Source organism: Acanthaster planci, linkage group LG11 (genome assembly GCF_054643075.1).
Source record: "Acanthaster planci isolate LZ-2023a linkage group LG11, COTS_SCS, whole genome shotgun sequence".
NCBI classification, from domain to species: domain Eukaryota; kingdom Metazoa; phylum Echinodermata; class Asteroidea; order Valvatida; family Acanthasteridae; genus Acanthaster; species Acanthaster planci.
The window spans coordinates 8,515,663-8,536,692 of record NC_141787.1 but is presented as its reverse complement, the minus strand read 5'-3'; the positions used below and the strand labels follow the sequence as shown (position 1 = coordinate 8,536,692).

General features: G+C 64.8%; 5 pseudogenes; all 5 read left to right on the top strand.

Moving 5' to 3' along the window:
• Window positions 1–1,234: 1,234 nt before the first annotated feature.
• Window positions 1,235–2,197, top strand: LOC147797408 (large subunit ribosomal RNA; annotated as a pseudogene; the record flags this gene model as incomplete).
• Window positions 2,198–5,089: 2,892 nt separating this feature from the next.
• Window positions 5,090–6,447, top strand: LOC147797407 (large subunit ribosomal RNA; annotated as a pseudogene).
• A 2,895-nt stretch (window positions 6,448–9,342) lies between these two features.
• Window positions 9,343–10,701, top strand: LOC147797406 (large subunit ribosomal RNA; annotated as a pseudogene).
• Window positions 10,702–13,598: 2,897 nt separating this feature from the next.
• LOC147797405 (large subunit ribosomal RNA) lies at window positions 13,599–14,945 on the top strand (annotated as a pseudogene).
• Window positions 14,946–17,843: 2,898 nt separating this feature from the next.
• On the top strand, window positions 17,844–19,201 carry LOC147797404 (large subunit ribosomal RNA; annotated as a pseudogene).
• The last annotated feature ends 1,829 nt before the right edge of the window (window positions 19,202–21,030 follow it).

Sequence of the window (21,030 nt, the reverse complement as noted above, 5' to 3'; positions counted from 1 at the left end):
CTGCGCGGCCGGCCTGACCCTTCATGCCCAGAAGAGCGTCGGCCGGCCCGCCCGGCCTTGCCCAGAGGTGTCGGAAAGGCCGCTCCCGGGCCGCGGCCGGCCCTGCCGGAGAGCCCCGGGACGGGAGGTGCGGAAAAAGTGGCTGCCCGCCGCCCCGCCGGGAGGCCCCAGCGAGGACACTGGCTGCAGGCGGCAACAAGGGGAGTGCAAAGAGACCGGTAGGTTGCGGCGCGGGTTCCCCCCGCTCTCTGGCGAGGATGAAATGGGAGATCTGCGGGCAAGGCAGGCAGGTAGGCGAGGGGCACCGGCCGGGCGGGTCGTTCCCCGGGGGAGGTCGGCGCTGAGTATCCGCCCCACAAACGAGCGCCGGTCGTGGCCCCAAACCGAACAAGAAAGACACAGGCGGCCTCGAGGGAGCGCGCCGGAAAGGAGGCCAGGCAAGCAGGGCAGGCCGAGAAAGAAAAAGGGGAGGCCCGGACCCGGCCAACGGGGACCGAGTGCCGCCGGCCCCGTGGCAGATCTCCGAGTGGACCGCCGGAGAGGGAGCGGGCGCTCAGCGCCGAGAGAGAGAAGAGAGGGCCGCGGAGGGAAGCCCTCCTTCCTGGCAGCCGCCGAGGCGCCGGGCGGGCCCTGAGAGGCGAGAGAGAGAGTGAGAGGCCGAGGCCTATTGCGAACCCATCGACCTCAGGTCGGGCGAGAGGACCCGCCGGGTTGGGGCGCCGCATTTGGGGCCGACGCTCATCAGAGCCCAGAAAAGGCGTAGCTTAATACGGGCAGCAGGCCGGTGGCCATGGAAGTCGACTAGCCCTGAAAATGAATGGCACTGAGAGTGCCGCCCACACCTGGCTGTCGGGGCAGAGAGCGAGTGGGACCGCCGGCCGGTTGGTACGCCCCGACGAGTAGGAGGGCCGCCGCGGTGGGCGTCGAAGCGCCGGCCGCCAGGCCGCGTGGAGCCGCCGCGGGCGCAGATCTTGGTGGTAGTAGCAAATATTGGAGTGAGATCCTCGAGGGCCGAGTGGCGGAGAAGGCTTGCATGCGATCAGCAGTTGTACATGGGTCAGTCGATCCTAAGCCCCAGGGAGGTTCCGCTCCCAGCGGAGGCGGGCGCCCCCCTCCTCGCGGGGCCGGGGCCTCGCCCCCCGGGCGAAACGGAATCGGGTCAATATTCCCAAACCCGCAGGCGGAGCCCTCCGTCCTCATTGGCGGTCTGATCTGCGAAGCAAGCGAGCCCCAGACGCCGGTCGGGGACCCGGGAAGAGTTTCCTTTTCTTGCTGACCTTGTGAAGAGACACGGAGGGGTGTGGGATAGGTGGGAGGGCCCCAGGCCCGACGCTGAAATGCCACTACTCTCGTGGTTTCTTTACTTAGCCGGTGAGGCGGGGAGCGGGCCCAGTCTTCTGGCGCTACGCGGCCGGCCGCCACCCGCTCCGGCGACAGCTTCAGTCGGGGGGTTATACTGGGGCGGTACATCTGTCAAAGGGTAACGCAGGTGTCCTAAGGCGAGCTCAGCGAGGACGGAAACCTCGCGCGGAGCAAAAGGGCAAAAGCTCGTTTGAATCTGATTTTTAGCATGAATACAGACCGTGAAAGCGTGGTCTATCGATCCTTTTGAGCTTCGCAGTTTGAAGCGAGAGGTATCAGAAATGTTACCACAGTGATAACTGGGTAGTTGCAGCCAAGCGTTCATAGCGATGTTGCTGTTTGATCCTTCGATGTCGGCTCTTCCTATCATTGCGAAGCGTTGGATTGTTCACCCACCAATGGGGAACGTGAGCTGGCTTTGGACCGCCGTGAGACAGGTAGTTTTACCCTACTGATGAGAGGTCGCCGTCACGGCAATCCTGCTCAGTACGAGAGGAACCGCAGATTCGGACCCCTGGTTCAGGCGCTCGGTCGAGAGGCCGGTGGTGCGAGACTACCACCCGAGAGATTACGGCTAAACGCCTCTAAGTCGAAATCTCTGCCGGTGCGCGGCCCGCGTCAGCGCCCACCCGCTCTTGCCTGGAGGGGGGCCGGGCCGACTCCGCCCGCGGCCCCTGCCCGGGGGCCGGGAACTCCGGCGCAAGCCGAACCGCCGTCTCGAGAGGGACGCCAGATCACTTGCAGACGACTTGGGTATGGATTGGGGTGTCGTGCCCAGTAGAGCAGCCGCTTTGCTGTGATCTGCTAAAACTAAAGCTTTCGATCTGAGGGATTTGCGCGCGCCGCAGACGGGCCGATCCTGGCGGGCAGGGTCGGACGACGTCGCTGCTGCGGGAGCGGCTTCTGGGAGAGGGGTGGTGGGGTCCAGCAGCGGGGGGAGGAGGTCGAGCGCGGAGGGCCGGCCGGCGCCGCCCGGTGGCCCTCGGGCGGACCGGCCTTGGAGGAGGAGACCTGGGAGGACCAGCGGCGGGCCCGGCGGCACTCGGACTCGGCAGAGGAACTGACGGCGGAGTAAACGAGCGCTTTCCCTGAGGCCGAGGATTGGCTGCTGGGCTGCATGTCTGACACGGCCGCCCCAAACTGACTTGAAATCCACGTTTAATAGTGTATCCCGCAGGAGGGCTCTCGGGGAGTTGCCAAGTCGGTCCCAATGCCATCGCGCGATCATCTGTTCGGCACGGAAAAACCATGGCTTCCAGCCCGAGTGCGGCATCTGGCAGCGGGCGGCGTCGGTCCCGCCGTGGGTGCCGGACGGGGAGCGTTACGTGGGTGCCCGCTAAAGATTTCTTCCTCGGACTTCCTTGACCGCGAAAGGGCTCATCTCCAGTTACGCTTCGACTCGGGCGCAAAAACTGACTCGGCCCCACCGGCGAGAGCCGGGGATACGCTGCCGGGCCGCGAGGCTTATCCGGCCGCCCAAAACCTGATTTGAAATCCGGGGCCGGAGGTGCACCCTCCAGGAGGGCTCTAATGGGAGTGGCGCCACGTGCCAGCGGGCGGGTAGGGACCGGGGCCTCGGGCCCAAGGGCGGAGTCTCGCAGCGGGCGGCGCCGGTCCCGCTGTGGGTGTCGGACGGGCGGCGTTGCGTGGGCGCCCGCTGAAGATTTCTTCCCCGGACTTGGTGGTGCGCGAAAGGTCGGATCTCCGGTTTCAACCCGACTCGGGCGCAAAAACCGACTCGTCCCCATTTGCAAACGCGTCGGCGAGGCACCCCGGCTCTCGAGAGCGTCTCTCGTCGGGGTCTGTTTGGCCCGAAACGTGCGTATTTTAATGAGAGCGTTTTGAACCTTAACCCCCACTCCCTGGTTTGCCTTTTTATAGGGGGGAGGGTGTCTGCGCGGCGAATTACCGTCCTGGGGAAAAAAACCCGCCGCAGCCGCACGCGGACCCTCTAAAGCCGTGCATTTCCGACATGTTTCCCCGGGCGAAAACGGCTCCATGCCGGCGGGTTGCGTTGTGCGGCGCGGTGAATCGCCTTTTTCGGAAAACCTGGTCCGAGAGGTTCGGATGTCCGGGGTTGCCCGCGGAGAGCGGGCCGGGCGCTTCAGGCATGGCGTCCATCGGCTCGCCGGCTCACCCAAGGCCTCTGAGAGGGCTTTGCCCCGGGACAGGTTGGGCCCAAAACGTGCGTATTTCAATGAGAGCGTTTTGGACCTTAACCCCCACTCCCTGGTTTGCCTATTTATAGGGGGAGGGTGGTCTGGAGCTCAGCTCCAGCTGCCAGAAATCAGTACAGCCATATATTGTCCATACAATACGGCAATTCCTGCAGGGTGAACCCAAGCCTCCGGAGCGATTCCCCCTGGGGTCTGGACAAGCCCCGCTCCGGAGCGGCTCAAGGAAAGTGGCTGCTCGCCGTCCCGCCTGGAGGCCCTCCGGGCGCTCCGTTAACGGCGTTTCTCTGCGCGGCCGGCCTGACCCTTCATGCCCAGAAGAGCGTCGGCCGGCCCGCCCGGCCTTGCCCAGAGGTGTCGGAAAGGCCGCTCCCGGGCCGCGGCCGGCCCTGCCGGAGAGCCCCGGGACGGGAGGTGCGGAAAAAGTGGCTGCCCGCCGCCCCGCCGGGAGGCCCCAGCGAGGACACTGGCTGCAGGCGGCAACAAGGGGAGTGCAAAGAGACCGGTAGGTTGCGGCGCGGGTTCCCCCCGCTCTCTGGCGAGGATGAAATGGGAGATCTGCGGGCAAGGCAGGCAGGTAGGCGAGGGGCACCGGCCGGGCGGGTCGTTCCCCGGGGGAGGTCGGCGCTGAGTATCCGCCCCACAAACGAGCGCCGGTCGTGGCCCCAAACCGAACAAGAAAGACACAGGCGGCCTCGAGGGAGCGCGCCGGAAAGGAGGCCAGGCAAGCAGGGCAGGCCGAGAAAGAAAAAGGGGAGGCCCGGACCCGGCCAACGGGGACCGAGTGCCGCCGGCCCCGTGGCAGATCTCCGAGTGGACCGCCGGAGAGGGAGCGGGCGCTCAGCGCCGAGAGAGAGAAGAGAGGGCCGCGGAGGGAAGCCCTCCTTCCTGGCAGCCGCCGAGGCGCCGGGCGGGCCCTGAGAGGCGAGAGAGAGAGTGAGAGGCCGAGGCCTATTGCGAACCCATCGACCTCAGGTCGGGCGAGAGGACCCGCCGGGTCGGGGCGCCGCATTTGGGGCCGACGCTCATCAGAGCCCAGAAAAGGCGTAGCTTAATACGGGCAGCAGGCCGGTGGCCATGGAAGTCGACTAGCCCTGAAAATGAATGGCACTGAGAGTGCCGCCCACACCTGGCCGTCGGGGCAGAGAGCGAGTGGGACCGCCGGCCGGTTGGTACGCCCCGACGAGTAGGAGGGCCGCCGCGGTGGGCGTCGAAGCGCCGGCCGCCAGGCTGCGTGGAGCCGCCGCGGGCGCAGATCTTGGTGGTAGTAGCAAATATTGGAGTGAGATCCTCGAGGGCCGAGTGGCGGAGAAGGCTTGCATGCGATCAGCAGTTGTACATGGGTCAGTCGATCCTAAGCCCCAGGGAGGTTCCGCTCCCAGCGGAGGCGGGCGCCCCCCTCCTCGCGGGGCCGGGGCCTCGCCCCCCGGGCGAAACGGAATCGGGTCAATATTCCCAAACCCGCAGGCGGAGCCCTCCGTCCTCCTTGGCGGTCCGATCTGCGAAGCAAGCGAGCCCCAGACGCCGGTCGGGGACCCGGGAAGAGTTTCCTTTTCTTGCTAAGGGGCGGGATCCCTGGAATCGGCTGGTCCGGAGCTAGGGCGCTGGGCGAGCCCGGACCGGCGTGGGGCCCGCCTCGTGGACAGTCCTCGCTGCGGCCGCTTCGGCCGGCGCCCAGCAGCCGGCTCAGAACTGGTACGGACCAGGGGAATCCGACTGTCTAATGAAAAACAGAGCATCGCGACGTCTGCAGCCGGGGCGCTGACGCGATGTGATTTCTGCCCAGTGCTCTGAATGTCAAAGTGAAGAAATTCAGCGAAGTGCGGGTAAACGGCGGGAGTAACTATGACTCTTTTAAGGTAGCCAAATGCCTCGTCATCTAATTAATGACGTGCATGAATGGATTAACGAGATTCCCACTGTCCCTATCTATCTAGCGAAACCACAGCCAAGGGAACGGGCTTGGCAGAATCAGCTTGACTCTAGTCTGACCTTGTGAAGAGACACGGAGGGGTGTGGGATAGGTGGGAGGGCCCCAGGCCCGACGCTGAAATGCCACTTTTCTCGTGGTTTCTTTACTTAGCCGGTGAGGCGGGGAGCTGGCCCAGTCTTCCGGCGCTACGCGGCCGGCCGCCACCCGCTCCGGCGACAGCTTCAGTCGGGGACTTTGACTGGGGCGGTACATCTGTCAAAGGGTAACGCAGGTGTCCTAAGGCGAGCTCAGCGAGGACGGAAACCTCGCGCGGAGCAAAAAGGCAAAAGCTCGTTTGAATCTGATTTTCAGCATGAATACAGACCGGGAAAGCGTGGCCTATCGATCCTTTTGAGCTTCGCAGTTTGAAGCGAGAGGTATCAGAAATGTTACCACAGTGATAACTGGGTAGTCGCAGCCAAGCGTTCATAGCGATGTTGCTGTTTGATCCTTCGATGTCGGCTCTTCCTATCATTGCGAAGCGTTGGATTGTTCACCCACCAATGGGGAACGTGAGCTGGCTTTGGACCGCCGTGAGACAGGTAGTTTTACCCTACTGATGAGAGGTCGCCGTCACAGCAATCCTGCTCAGTACGAGAGTAACCGCAGATTCGGACCCCTGGTTCAGGCGCTCGGTCGAGAGGCCGGTGGTGCGAGACTACCACCCGAGAGATTACGGCTAAACGCCTCTAAGTCGAAATCTCTGCCGGTGCGCGGCCCGCGTCAGCGCCCACCCGCTCTTGCCTGGAGGGGGGCCGGGCCGACTCCGCCCGCGGCCCCTGCCCGGGGGCCGGGAACTCCGGCGCAAGCCGAACCGCCGTCTCGAGAGGGACGCCAGATCACTTACAGACGACTTGGGTATGGATTGGGGTGTCGTGCCCAGTAGAGCAGCCGCTTGCTGTGATCTGCTAAAACTAAAGCTTTCGATCCGAGGGATTTGCCCGCGCCGCAGACGGGCCGATCCTGGCGGGCCGGGTCGGACGACGTCGCTGCTGCGGGAGCGGCTTCTGGGAGAGGGGTGGTGGGGTCCAGCAGCGGGGGGAGGAGGTCGAGCGCGGAAAGCCGGCCGGCGCCGCCCGGTGGCCCTCGGGCGGACCGGCCTTGGAGGAGGAGACCGGGGAGTACCAGCGGCGGGCCCGGCGGCACTCGGACTCGGCAGAGGAACTGACGGCGGAGTAAACAAGCGCTTTCCCTGAGGCCGAGGATTGGCTGCTGGGCTGCATGTCTGACACGGCCGCCCCAAACTGACTTGAAATCCACGTTTGATAGTGTATCCCGCAGGAGGGCTCTCGGGGAGTTGCCAAGTCGGTCCCAATGCCATCGCGCGATCAGCTGTTCGGCACGGAAAAACCATGGCTTCCAGCCCCAGTGCGGCATCTGGCAGCGGGCGGCGTCGGTCCCGCCGTGGGTGCCGGACGGGGAGCGTTACGTGGGTGCCCGCTAAAGATTTCTTCCTCGGACTTCCTTGACCGCGAAAGGGCTCATCTCCAGTTACGCTTCGACTCGGGCGCAAAAACTGACTCGGCCCCACCGGCGAGAGCCGGGGATACGCTGCCGGGCCGCGAGGCTTATCCGGCCGCCCAAAACCTGATTTGAAATCAGGGGCCGGAGGTGCACCCTGCAAGAGGGCTCTAATGGGAGTGGCGCCACGTGCCAGCGGGCGGGTAGGGACCGGGGCCTCGGGCCCAAGGGCGGAGTCTCGCAGCGGGCGGCGCCGGTCCCGCTGTGGGTGTCGGACGGGCGGCGTTGCGTGGGCGCCCACTGAAGATTTCTTCCCCGGACTTGGTGGTGCGCGAAAGGTCGGATCTCCGGTTTCGACCCGACTCGGGCGCAAAAACCGACTCGTCCCCACTTGCCAACGCGTCGGCGAGGCACCCCGGCTCTCGAGAGAGTCTCTCGTCGGGGTCTGTTAGGCCCGAAACGTGCTTATTTTAATGAGAGCGTTTTGAACCTTAACCCCCACTCCCTGGTTTGCCTTTTTATAGGGGGGAGGGTGTCTCCGCGGCGAATTGCCGTCCTTGGGGAAAAAAAACCCGCCGCAGCCGCACGCGGACCCTCTAAAGCCGTGCATTTCCGACACGCTTCCCCGGGCGAAAACGGCTCCATGCCGGCGGGTTGCGTTGTGCGGCGCGGTGAATCGCCTTTTTCGGAAAACCTGGTCCGAGAGGTTCGGATGTCCGGGGTTGCCCGCGGAGAGCGGGCCGGGCGCTTCAGGCATGGCGTCCATCGGCTCGCCGGCCCACCCAAGGCCTCTGAGAAGGCTTTGCCCCGGGACAGGTTGGGCCCAAAACGTGCGTATTTCAATGAGAGCGTTTTGGACCTTAACCCCCACTCCCTGGTTTGCCTATTTATAGGGGGAGGGTGGTCTGGAGCTCAGCTCCAGCTGCCAGAAATCAGTACAGCCATATATTGTCCATACAATACGGCAATTCCTGCAGGGTGGAGCCCAAGCCTCCGGAGCGATTCCCCCTGGGGTCTGGACAAGCCCCGCTCCGTAGCGGCTCAAGGAAAGTGGCTGCTCGCCGTCCCGCCGGGAGGCCCTCCGGGCGCTCCGTTAACGGCGTTTCTCTGCGCGGCCGGCCCGACCCTTCATGCCCAGAAGAGCGTCGGCCGGCCCGCCCGGCCTTGCCCAGAGGTGTCGGAAAGGCCGCTCCCGGGCCGCGGCCGGCCCTGCCGGAGAGCCCCGGGACGGGAGGTGCGGAAAAAGTGGCAGCCCGCCGCCCCGCCGGGAGGCCCCAGCGATGACACTGGCTGCAGGCGGCAACAAGGGGAGTCCAAAGAGACCGGTAGGTTGCGGCGCAGGTTTCCCCCGCTCTCTGGCGAGGATGATACGGGAGATCTGCGGGCAAGGCAGGCAGGTAGGCGAGGGGCACCGGCCGGGCGGGTCGTTCCCCGGGGGAGGTCGGCGCTGAGTATCCGCCCCACAAACGAGCGCCGGTCGTGGCCCCAAACCGAACAAGAAAGACACAGGCGGCCTCGAGGGAGCGCGCCGGAAAGGAGGCCAGGCAAGCAGGGCAGGCCGAGAAAGAAAAAGGGGAGGCCCGGACCCGGCCAACGGGGACCGAGTGCCGCCGGCCCCGTGGCAGATCTCCGAGTGGACCGCCGGAGAGGGAGCGGGCGCCCAGCGCCAAGAGAGAGAAGAGAGGGCCGCGGAGGGAAGCCCTCCTTCCTGGCAGCCGCCGAGGCGCCGGGCGGGCCCTGAGAGGCGAGAGAGAGAGTGAGAGGCCGAGGCCTATTGCGAACCCATCGACCTCAGGTCGGGCGAGAGGACCCGCCGGGTTGGGGCGCCGCATTTGGGGCCGACGCTCATCAGAGCCCAGAAAAGGCGTTGCTTAATACGGGCAGCAGGCCGGTGGCCATGGAAGTCGACTAGCCCTGAAAATGAATGGCACTGAGAGTGCCGCCCACACCTGGCCGTCGGGGCAGAGAGCGAGTGGGACCGCCGGCCGGTTGGTACGCCCCGACGAGTAGGAGGGCCGCCGCGGTGGGCGTCGAAGCGCCGGCCGCCAGGCCGCGTGGAGCCGCCGCGGGCGCAGATCTTGGTGGTAGTAGCAAATATTGGAGTGAGATCCTCGAGGGCCGAGTGGCGGAGAAGGCTTGCATGCGATCAGCAGTTGTACATGGGTCAGTCGATCCTAAGCCCCAGGGAGGTTCCGCTCCCAGCGGAGGCGGGCGCCCCCCTCCTCGCGGGGCCGGGGCCTCGCCCCCCGGGCGAAACGGAATCGGGTCAATATTCCCAAACCCGCAGGCGGAGCCCTACGTCCTCCTTGGCGGTCCGATCTGCGAAGCAAGCGAGCCCCAGACGCCGGTCGGGGACCCGGGAAGAGTTTCCTTTTCTTGCTAAGGGGCGGGATCCCTGGAATCGGCTGGTCCGGAGCTAGGGCGCTGGGCGAGCCCGGACCGGCGTGGGGCCCGCCTCGTGGACAGTCCTCGCTGCGGCCGCTTCGGCCGGCGCCCAGCAGCCGGCTCAGAACTGGTACGGACCAGGGGAATCCGACTGTCTAATGAAAAACAGAGCATCGCGACGTCTGCAGCCGGGGCGCTGACGCGATGTGATTTCTGCCCAGTGCTCTGAATGTCAAAGTGAAGAAATTCAGCGAAGTGCGGGTAAACGGCGGGAGTAACTATGACTCTTTTAAGGTAGCCAAATGCCTCGTCATCTAATTAATGACGTGCATGAATGGATTAACGAGATTCCCACTGTCCCTATCTATCTAGCGAAACCACAGCCAAGGGAACGGGCTTGGCAGAATCAGCTTGACTCTAGTCTGACCTTGTGAAGAGACACGGAGGGGTGTGGGATAGGTGGGAGGGCCCCAGGCCCGACGCTGAAATGCCACTACTCTCGTGGTTTCTTTACTTAGCCGGTGAGGCGGGGAGCTGGCCCAGTCTTCCGGCGCTACGCGGCCGGCCGCCACCCGCTCCGGCGACAGCTTCAGTCGGGGACTTTGACTGGGGCGGTACATCTGTCAAAGGGTAACGCAGGTGTCCTAAGGCGAGCTCAGCGAGGACGGAAACCTCGCGCGGAGCAAAAGGGCAAAAGCTCGTTTGAATCTGATTTTCAGCATGAATACAGACCGGGAAAGCGTGGCCTATCGATCCTTTTGAGCTTCGCAGTTTGAAGCGAGAGGTATCAGAAATGTTACCACAGTGATAACGGGGTAGTGGCAACCAAGCGTTCATAGCGATGTTGCTGTTTGATCCTTCGATGTCGGCTCTTCCTATCATTGCGAAGCGTTGGATTGTTCACCGACCAATGGGGAACGTGAGCTGGCTTTGGACCGCCGTGAGACAGGTAGTTTTACCCTACTGATGAGAGGTCGCCGTCACGGCAATCCTGCTCAGTACGAGAGTAACCGCAGATTCGGACCCCTGGTTCAGGCGCTCGGTCGAGAGGCCGGTGGTGCGAGACTACCACCCGAGAGATTACGGCTAAACGCCTCTAAGTCGAAATCTCTGCCGGTGCGCGGCCCGCGTCAGCGCCCACCCGCTCTTGCCTGGAGGGGGGCCGGGCCGACTCCGCCCGCGGCCCCTGCCCGGGGGCCGGGAACTCCGGCGCAAGCCGAACCGCCGTCTCGAGAGGGACGCCAGATCACTTGCAGACGACTTGGGTATGGATTGGGGTGTCGTGCCCAGTAGAGCAGCCGCTTTGCTGTGATCTGCTAAAACTAAAGCTTTCGAACCGAGGGATTTGCCCGCGCCGCAGACGGGCCGATCCTGGCGGGCCGGGTCGGACGACGTCGCTGCTGCGGGAGCGGCTTCTGGGAGAGGGGTGGTGGGGTCCAGCAGCGGGGGGAGGAGGTCGAGCGCGGAGAGCCGGCCGGCGCCGCCCGGTGGCCCTCGGGCGGACCGGCCTTGGAGGAGGAGACCAAGGAGTACCAGCGGCGTGCCCGGCGGCACTCGGACTCGGCAGAGGAACTGACGGCGGAGTAAACGAGCGCTTTCCCTGAGGCCGAGGATTGGCTGCTGGGCTGCATGTCTGACACGGCCGCCCCAAACTGACTTGAAATCCACGTTTAATAGTGTATTCCGCAGGAGGGCTCTCGGGGAGTTGCCAAGTCGGTCCCAATGCCATCGCGCGATCATCTGTTCGGCATGGAAAAACCATGGCTTCCAGCCCGAGTGCGGCATCTGGCAGCGGGCGGCGTCGGTCCCGCCGTGGGTGCCGGACGGGGAGCGTTACGTGGGTGCCCGCTAAAGATTTCTTCCTCGGACTTCCTTGACCGCGAAAGGGCTCATCTCCAGTTACGCTTCGACTCGGGCGCAAAAACTGACTCGGCCCCACCGGCGAGAGCCGGGGATACGCTGCCGGGCCGCGAGGCTTATCCGGCCGCCCAAAACCTGATTTGAAATCCGGGGCCGGAGGTGCACCCTGCAAGAGGGCTCTAATGGGAGTGGCGCCACGTGCCAGCGGGCGGGTAGGGACCGGGGCGTCGGGCCCAAGGGCGGAGTCTCGCAGCGGGCGGCGCCGGTCCCGCTGTGGGTGTCGGACGGGCGGCGTTGCGTGGGCGCCCACTGAAGATTTCTTCCCCGGACTTGGTGGTGCGCGAAAGGTCGGATCTCCGGTTTCGACCCGACTCGGGCGCAAAAACCGACTCGTCCCCATTTGCCAACGCGTCGGCGAGGCACCCCGGCTCTCGAGAGAGTCTCTCGTCGGGGTCTGTTTGGCCCGAAACGTGCTTATTTTAATGAGAGCGTTTTGAACCTTAACCCCCACACTCCCTGGTTTGCCTTTTTATAGGGGGGAGGGTGTCTCCGCGGCGAATTGCCGTCCTTGGGAAAAAAAACCCGCCGCAGCCGCACGCGGACCCTCTAAAGCCGTGCATTTCCGACACGCTTCCCCGGGCGAAAACGGCTCCATGCCGGCGGGTTGCGTGGTGCGGCGCGGTGAATCGCCTTTTTCGGAAAACCTGGTCCGAGAGGTTCGGATGTCCGGGGTTGCCCGCGGAGAGCGGGCCGGGCGCTTCAGGCATGGCGTCCATCGGCTCGCCGGCCCACCCAAGGCCTCTGAGAGGGCTTTGCCCCAGGACAGGTTGGGCCCAAAACGTGCGTATTTCAATGAGAGCGTTTTGGACCTTAACCCCCACTCCCTGGTTTGCCTATTTATAGGGGGAGGGTGGTCTGGAGCTCAGCTCCAGCTGCCAGAAATCAGTACAGCCATATATTGTCCATACAATACGGCAATTCCTGCAGGGTGGAGCCCAAGCCTCCGGAGCGATTCCCCCTGGGGTCTGGACAAGCCCCGCTCCGTAGCGGCTCAAGGAAAGTGGCTGCTCACCGTCCCGCCGGGAGGCCCTCCGGGCGCTCCGTTAACGGCGTTTCTCTGCGTGGCCGGCCCGACCCTTCATGCCCAGAAGAGCGTCGGCCGGCCCGCCCGGCCTTGCCCAGAGGTGTCGGAAAGGCCGCTCCCGGGCCGCGGCCGGCCCTGCCGGAGAGCCCCGGGACGGGAGGTGCGGAAAAAGTGGCAGCCCGCTACCCCGCAGGGAGGCCCCAGCGAGGACACTGGCTGCAGGCGGCAACAAGGGGAGTCCAAAGAGACCGGTAGGTTGCGGCGCGGGTTTCCCCCGCTCTCTGGCGAGGATGATACGGGAGATCTGCGGGCAAGGCAGGCAGGTAGGCGAGGGGCACCGGCCGGGCGGGTCTTTCCCCGGGGGAGGTCGGCGCTGAGTATCCGCCCCACAAACGAGCGCCGGTCGTGGCCCCAAACCGAACAAGAAAGACACAGGCGGCCTCGAGGGAGCGCGCCGGAAAGGAGGCCAGGCAAGCAGGGCAGGCCGAGAAAGAAAAAGGGGAGGCCCGGACCCGGCCAACGGGGACCGAGTGCCGCCGGCCCCGTGGCAGATCTCCGAGTGGACCGCCGGAGAGGGAGCGGGCGCTCAGCGCCGAGAGAGAGAAGAGAGGGCCGCGGAGGGAAGCCCTCCTTCCTGGCAGCCGCCGAGGCGCCGGGCGGGCCCTGAGAGGCGAGAGAGAGAGTGAGAGGCCGAGGCCTATTGCGAACCCATCGACCTCAGGTCGGGCGAGAGGACCCGCCGGGTTGGGGCGCCGCATTTGGGGCCGACGCTCATCAGAGCACAGAAAAGGCGTAGCTTAATACGGGCAGCAGGCCGGTGGCCATGGAAGTCGACTAGCCCTGAAAATGAATGGCACTGAGAGTGCCGCCCACACCTGGCCGTCGGGGCAGAGAGCGAGTGGGACCGCCGGCCGGTTGGTACGCCCCGACGAGTAGGAGGGCCGCCGCGGTGGGCGTCGAAGCGCCGGCCGCCAGGCCGCGTGGAGCCGCCGCGGGCGCAGATCTTGGTGGTAGTAGCAAATATTGGAGTGAGATCCTCGAGGGCCGAGTGGCGGAGAAGGCTTGCATGCGATCAGCAGTTGTACATGGGTCAGTCGATCCTAAGCCCCAGGGAGGTTCCGCTCCCAGCGGAGGCGGGCGCCCCCCCACCTCGCGGGGCCGGGGCCTCGCCCCCCGGGCGAAACGGAATCGGGTCAATATTCCCAAACCCGCAGGCGGAGCCCTACGTCCTCCTTGGCGGTCCGATCTGCGAAGCAAGCGAGCCCCAGACGCCGGTCGGGGACCCGGGAAGAGTTTCCTTTTCTTGCTAAGGGGCGGGATCCCTGGAATCGGCTGGTCCAGAGCTAGGGCGCTGGGCGAGCCCGGACCGGCGTGGGGCCCGCCTCGTGGACAGTCCTCGCTGCGGCCGCTTCGGCCGGCGCCCGGCAGCCGGCTCAGAACTGGTACGGACCAGGGGAATCCGACTGTCTAATGAAAAACAGAGCATCGCGACGTCTGCAGCCGGGGCGCTGACGCGATGTGATTTCTGCCCAGTGCTCTGAATGTCAAAGTGAAGAAATTCAGCGAAGTGCGGGTAAACGGCGGGAGTAACTATGACTCTTTTAAGGTAGCCAAATGCCTCGTCATCTAATTAATGACGTGCATGAATGGATTAACGAGATTCCCACTGTCCCTATCTATCTAGCGAAACCACAGCCAAGGGAACGGGCTTGGCAGAATCAGCTTGACTCTAGTCTGACCTTGTGAAGAGACACGGAGGGGTGTGGGATAGGTGGGAGGGCCCCAGGCCCGACGCTGAAATGCCACTACTCTCGTGGTTTCTTTACTTAGCTGGTGAGGCGGGGAGCTGGCCCAGTCTTCCGTCGCTACGCAGCCGGCCGCCACCCGCTCCGGCGACAGCTTCAGTCGGGGGGTTTGACTGGGGCGGTACATCTGTCAAAGGGTAACGCAGGTGTCCTAAGGCGAGCTCAGCGAGGACGGAAACCTCGCGCGGAGCAAAAGGGCAAAAGCTCGTTTGAATCTGATTTTCAGCATGAATACAGACCGTGAAAGCGTGGCCTATCGATCCTTTTGAGCTTCGCAGTTTGAAGCGAGAGGTATCAGAAATGTTACCACAGTGATAACTGGGTAGTTGCAGCCAAGCGTTCATAGCGATGTTGCTGTTTGATCCTTCGATGTCGGCTCTTCCTATCATTGCGAAGCGTTGGATTGTTCACCGACCAATGGGGAACGTGAGCTGGCTTTGGACCGCCGTGAGACAGGTAGTTTTACCCTACTGATGAGAGGTCGCCGTCACGGCAATCCTGCTCAGTACGAGAGGAACCGCAGATTCGGACCCCTGGTTCAGGCGCTCGGTCGAGAGGCCGGTGGTGCGAGACTACCACCCGAGAGATTACGGCTAGTCGAAATCTCTGCCGGTGCGCGGCCCGCGTCAGCGCCCACCCGCTCTTGCCTGGAGGGGGGCCGGGCCGACTCCGCCCGCGGCCCCTGCCCGGGGGCCGGGAACTCCGGCGCAAGCCGAACCGCCGTCTCGAGAGGGACGCCAGATCACTTACAGACGACTTGGGTATGGATTGGGGTGTCGTGCCCAGTAGAGCAGCCGCTTGCTGTGATCTGCTAAAACTAAAGCTTTCGATCCGAGGGATTTGCCCGCGCCGCAGACGGGCCGATCCTGGCGGGCAGGGTCGGACGACGTCACTGCTGCAGGAGCGGCTTCTGGGAGAGGGGTGGTGGGGTCCAGCAGCGGGGGGAGGAGGTCGAGCGCGGAGGGCCGGCCGGCGCCGCCCGGTGGCCCTCGGGCGGACCGGCCTTGGAGGAGGAGACCGGGGAGGACCACCGGCGTGCCCGGCGGCACTCGGACTCGGCAGAGGAACTGACGGCGGAGTAAACGAGCGCTTTCCCTGAGGCCGAGGATTGGCTGCTGGGCTGCATGTCTGACACGGCCGCCCCAAACTGACTTGAAATCCACGTTTAATAGTGTATCCCGCAGGAGGGCTCTCGGGGAGTTGCCAAGTCGGTCCCAATGCCATCGCGCGATCATCTGTTCGGCACGGAAAAACCATGGCTTCCAGCCCCAGTGCGGCATCTGGCAGCGGGCGGCGTCGGTCCCGCCGTGGGTGCCGGACGGGGAGCGTTACGTGGGTGCCCGCTAAAGATTTCTTCCTCGGACTTCCTTGACCGCGAAAGGGCTCATCTCCAGTTACGCTTCGACTCGGGCGCAAAAACTGACTCGGCCCCACCGGCGAGAGCCGGGGATACGCTGCCGGGCCGCGAGGCTTATCCGGCCGCCCAAAACCTGATTTGAAATCCGGGGCCGGAGGTGCACCCTGCAAGAGGGCTCTAATGGGAGTGGCGCCACGTGCCAGCGGGCGGGTAGAGACCTTGGCCTCGGGCCCAAGGGCGGAGTCTCGCAGCGGGCGGCGCCGGTCCCGCTGTGGGTGTCGGACGGGCGGCGTTGCGTGGGCGCCCACTGAAGATTTCTTCACCGGACTTGGTGGTGCGCGAAAGGTCGGATCTCCGGTTTCGACCCGACTCGGGCGCAAAAACCGACTCGTCCCCACTTGCCAACGCGTCGGCGAGGCACCCCGGCTCTCGAGAGAGTCTCTCGTCGGGGTCTGTTGGGCCCGAAACGTGCTTATTTTAATGAGAGCGTTTTGAACCTTAACCCCCACACTCCCTGGTTTGCCTTTTTATAGGGGGGAGGGTGTCTCCGCGGCGAATTGCCGTCCTTGGGAAAAAAAACCCGCCGCAGCCGCACGCGGACCCTCTAAAGCCGTGCATTTCCGACACGCTTCCCCGGGCGAAAACGGCTCCATGCCGGCGGGTTGCGTGGTGCGGCGCGGTGAATCGCCTTTTTCGGAAAACCTGGTCCGAGAGGTTCGGATGTCCGGGGTTGCCCGCGGAGAGCGGGCCGGGCGCTTCAGGCATGGCGTCCATCGGCTCGCCGGCCCACCCAAGGCCTCTGAGAGGGCTTTGCCCCGGGACAGGTTGGGCCCAAAACGTGCGTATTTCAATGAGAGCGTTTTGGACCTTAACCCCCACTCCCTGGTTTGCCTATTTATAGGGGGAGGGTGGTCTGGAGCTCAGCTCCAGCTGCCAGAAATCAGTACAGCCATATATTGTCCATACAATACGGCAATTCCTGCAGGGTGGAGCCCAAGCCTCCGGAGCGATTCCCCCTGGGGTCTGGACAAGCCCCGCTCCGTAGCGGCTCAAGGAAAGTGGCTGCTCGCCGTCCCGCCGGGAGGCCCTCCGGGCGCTCCGTTAACGGCGTTTCTCTGCGTGGCCGGCCCGACCCTTCATGCCCAGAAGAGCGTCGGCCGGCCCGCCCGGCCTTGCCCAGAGGTGTTGGAAAGGCCGCTCCCGGGCCGCGGCCGGCCCTGCCGGAGAGCCCCGGGACGGGAGGTGCGGAAAAAGTGGCAGCCCGCCGCCTCGCCGGGAGGCCCCAGCGAGGACACTGGCTGCAGGCGGCAACAAGGGGAGTCCAAAGAGACCGGTAGGTTGCGGCGCGGGTTTCCCCCGCTCTCTGGCGAGGATGATACGGGAGATCTGCGGGCAAGGCAGGCAGGTAGGCGAGGGGCACCGGCCGGGCGGGTCGTTCCCCGGGGGAGGTCGGCGCTGAGTATCCGCCCCACAAACGAGCGCCGGTCGTGCCCCCAAACCGAACAAGAAAGACACAGGCGGCCTCGAGGGAGCGCGCCGGAAAGGAGGCCAGGAAGGCAGGGGAGGCCGAGAAAGAAAAAGGGGAGGCCCGGACCCGGCCAACGGGGACCGAGTGCCGCCGGCCCCGTGGCAGATCTCCGAGTGGACCGCCGGAGAGGGAGCGGGCGCCCAGCGCCGAGAGAGAGAGAAGAGAGGGCTGCGGAGGGAAGCCCTCCTTCCTGGCAGCCGCCGAGGCGCCGGGCGGGCCCTGAGAGGCGAGAGAGAGAGTGAGAGGCCGAGGCCTATTGCGAACCCATCGACCTCAGGTCGGGCGAGAGGACCCGCCGGGTTGGGGCGCCGCATTTGGGGCCGACGCTCATCAGAGCCCAGAAAAGGCGTTGCTTAATACGGGCAGCAGGCCGGTGGCCATGGAAGTCGACTAGCCCTGAAAATGAATGGCACTGAGAGTGCCGCCCACACCTGGCCGTCGGGGCAGAGAGCGAGTGGGACCGCCGGCCGGTTGGTACGCCCCGACGAGTAGGAGGGCCGCCACGGTGGGCGTCGAAGCGCCGGCCGCCAGGCCGCGTGGAGCCGCCGCGGGCGCAGATCTTGGTGGTAGCAGCAAATATTGGAGTGAGATCCTCGAGGGCCGAGTGGCGGAGAAGGCTTGCATGCGATCAGCAGTTGTACATGGGTCAGTCGATCCTAAGCCCCAGGGAGGTTCCGCTCCCAGCGGAGGCGGGCGCCCCCCACCTCGCGGGGCCGGGGCCTCGCCCCCCGGGCGAAACGGAATCGGGTCAATATTCCCAAACCCGCAGGCGGAGCCCTACGTCCTCCTTGGCGGTCCGATCTGCGAAGCAAGCGAGCCCCAGACGCCGGTCGGGGACCCGGGAAGAGTTTCCTTTTCTTGCTAAGGGGCGGGATCCCTGGAATCGGCTGGTCCGGAGCTAGGGCGCTGGGCGAGCCCGGACCGGCGTGGGGCCCGCCTCGTGGACAGTCCTCGCTGCGGCCGCTTCGGCCGGCGCCCGGCAGCCGGCTCAGAACTGGTACGGACCAGGGGAATCCGACTGTCTAATGAAAAACAGAGCATCGCGACGTCTGCAGCCGGGGCGCTGACGCGATGTGATTTCTGCCCAGTGCTCTGAATGTCAAAGTGAAGAAATTCAGCGAAGTGCGGGTAAACGGCGGGAGTAACTATGACTCTTTTAAGGTAGCCAAATGCCTCGTCATCTAATTAATGACGTGCATGAATGGATTAACGAGATTCCCACTGTCCCTATCTATCTAGCGAAACCACAGCCAAGGGAACGGGCTTGGCAGAATCAGCTTGACTCTAGTCTGACCTTGTGAAGAGACACGGAGGGGTGTGGGATAGGTGGGAGGGCCCCAGGCCCGACGCTGAAATGCCACTACTCTCGTGGTTTCTTTACTTAGCCGGTGAGGCGGGGAGCTGGCCCAGTCTTCCGGCGCTACGCGGCCGGCCGCCACCCGCTCCGGCGACAGCTTCAGTCGGGGACTTTGACTGGGGCGGTACATCTGTCAAAGGGTAACGCAGGTGTCCTAAGGCGAGCTCAGCGAGGACGGAAACCTCGCGCGGAGCAAAAGGGCAAAAGCTCGTTTGAATCTGATTTTCAGCATGAATACAGACCGTGAAAGCGTGGCCTATCGATCCTTTTGAGCTTCGCAGTTTGAAGCGAGAGGTATCAGAAATGTTACCACAGTGATAACTGGGTAGTGGCAGCCAAGCGTTCATAGCGATGTTGCTGTTTGATCCTTCGATGTCGGCTCTTCCTATCATTGCAAAGCGTTGGATTGTTCACCCACCAATGGGGAACGTGAGCTGGCTTTGGACCGCCGTGAGACAGGTAGTTTTACCCTACTGATGAGAGGTCGCCGTCACGGCAATCCTGCTCAGTACGAGAGTAACCGCAGATTCGGACCCCTGGTTCAGGCGCTCGGTCGAGAGGCCGGTGGTGCGAGACTACCACCCGAGAGATTACGGCTAAACGCCTCTAAGTCGAAATCTCTGCCGGTGCGCGGCCCGCGTCAGCGCCCACCCGCTCTTGCCTGGAGGGGGGCCGGGCCGACTCCGCCCGCGGCCCCTGCCCGGGGGCCGGGAACTCCGGCGCAAGCCGAACCGCCGTCTCGAGAGGGACGCCAGATCACTTACAGACGACTTGGGTATGGATTGGGGTGTCGTGCCCAGTAGAGCAGCCGCTTGCTGTGATCTGCTAAAACTAAAGCTTTCGATCCGAGGGATTTGCCCGCGCCGCAGACGGGCCGATCCTGGCGGGCCGGGTCGGACGACGTCGCTGCTGCGGGAGCGGCTTCTGGGAGAGGGGTGGTGGGGTCCAGCAGCGGGGGGAGGAGGTCGAGCGCGGAGGGCCGGCCGGCGCCGCCCGGTGGCCCTCGGGCGGACCGGCCTTGGAGGAGGAGACCGCGGAGTACCAGCGGCGGGCCCGGCGGCACTCGGACTCGGCAGAGGAACTGACGGCGGAGTAAACGAGCGCTTTCCCTGAGGCCGAGGATTGGCTGCTGGGCTGCATGTCTGACACGGCCGCCCCAAACTGACTTGAAATCCACGTTTAATAGTGTATCCCGCAGGAGGGCTCTCGGGGAGTTGCCAAGTCGGTCCCAATGCCATCGCGCGATCAGCTGTTCGGCACGGAAAAACCATGGCTTCCAGCCCGAGTGCGGCATCTGGCAGCGGGCGGCGTCGGTCCCGCCGTGGGTGCCGGACGGGGAGCGTTACGTGGGTGCCCGCTAAAGATTTCTTCCTCGGACTTCCTTGACCGCGAAAGGGCTCATCTCCAGTTACGCTTCGACTCGGGCGCAAAAACTGACTCGGCCCCACCGGCGAGAGCCGGGGATACGCTGCCGGGCCGCGAGGCTTATCCGGCCGCCCAAAACCTGATTTGAAATCCGGGGCCGGAGGTGCACCCTGCAATAGGGCTCTAATGGGAGTGGCGCCACGTGCCAGCGGGCGGGTAGGGACCGGGGCCTCGGGCCCAAGGGCGGAGTCTCGCAGCGGGCGGCGCCGGTCCCGCTGTGGGTGTCGGACGGGCGGCGTTGCGTGGGCGCCCACTGAAGATTTCTTCCCCGGACTTGGTGGTGCGCGAAAGGTCGGATCTCCGGTTTCGACCCGACTCGGGCGCAAAAACCGACTCGTCCCCACTTGCCAACGCGTCGGCGAGGCACCCCGGCTCTCGAGAGAGTCTCTCGTCGGGGTCTGTTGGGCCCGAAACGTGCTTATTTTAATGAGAGCGTTTTGAACCTTAACCCCCACTCCCTGGTTTGCCTTTTTATAGGGGGGAGGGTGTCTCCGCGGCGAATTGCCGTCCTTGGGGAAAAAAAACCCGCCGCAGCCGCACGCAGACCCTCTAAAGCCGTGCATTTCCGACACGCTTCCCCGGGCGAAAACGGCTCCATGCCGGCGGGTTGCGTGGTGCGCCGCGGTGAATCACCTTTTTCGGAAAACCTGGTCCGAGAGGTTCGGATGTCCGGGGTTGCCCGCGGAGAGCGGGCCGGGCGCTTCAGGCATGGCGTCCATCGGCTCGCCGGCCCACCCAAGGCCTCTGAGAGGGCTTTGCCCCGGGACAGGTTGGGCCCAAAACGTGCGTATTTCAATGAGAGCGTTTTGGACCTTAACCCCCACTCCCTGGTTTGCCTATTTATAGGGGGAGGGTGGTCTGGAGCTCAGCTCCAGCTGCCAGAAATCAGTACAGCCATATATTGTCCATACAATACGGCAATTCCTGCAGGGTGGAGCCCAAGCCTCCGGAGCGATTCCCCCTGGGGTCTGGACAAGCCCTGCTCCGTAGCGGCTCAAGGAAAGTGGCTGCTCGCCGTCCCGCCGGGAGGCCCTCCGGGCGCTCCGTTAACGGCGTTTCTCTGCGTGGCCGGCCCGACCCTTCATGCCCAGAAGAGCGTCGGCCGGCCCGCCCGGCCTTGCCCAGAGGTGTCGGAAAGGCCGCTCCCGGGCCGCGGCCGGCCCTGCCGGAGAGCCCCGGGACGGGAGGTGCGGAAAAAGTGGCAGCCCGCCGCCCCGCCGGGAGGCCCAAGCGATGACACTGGCTGCAGGCGGCAACAAG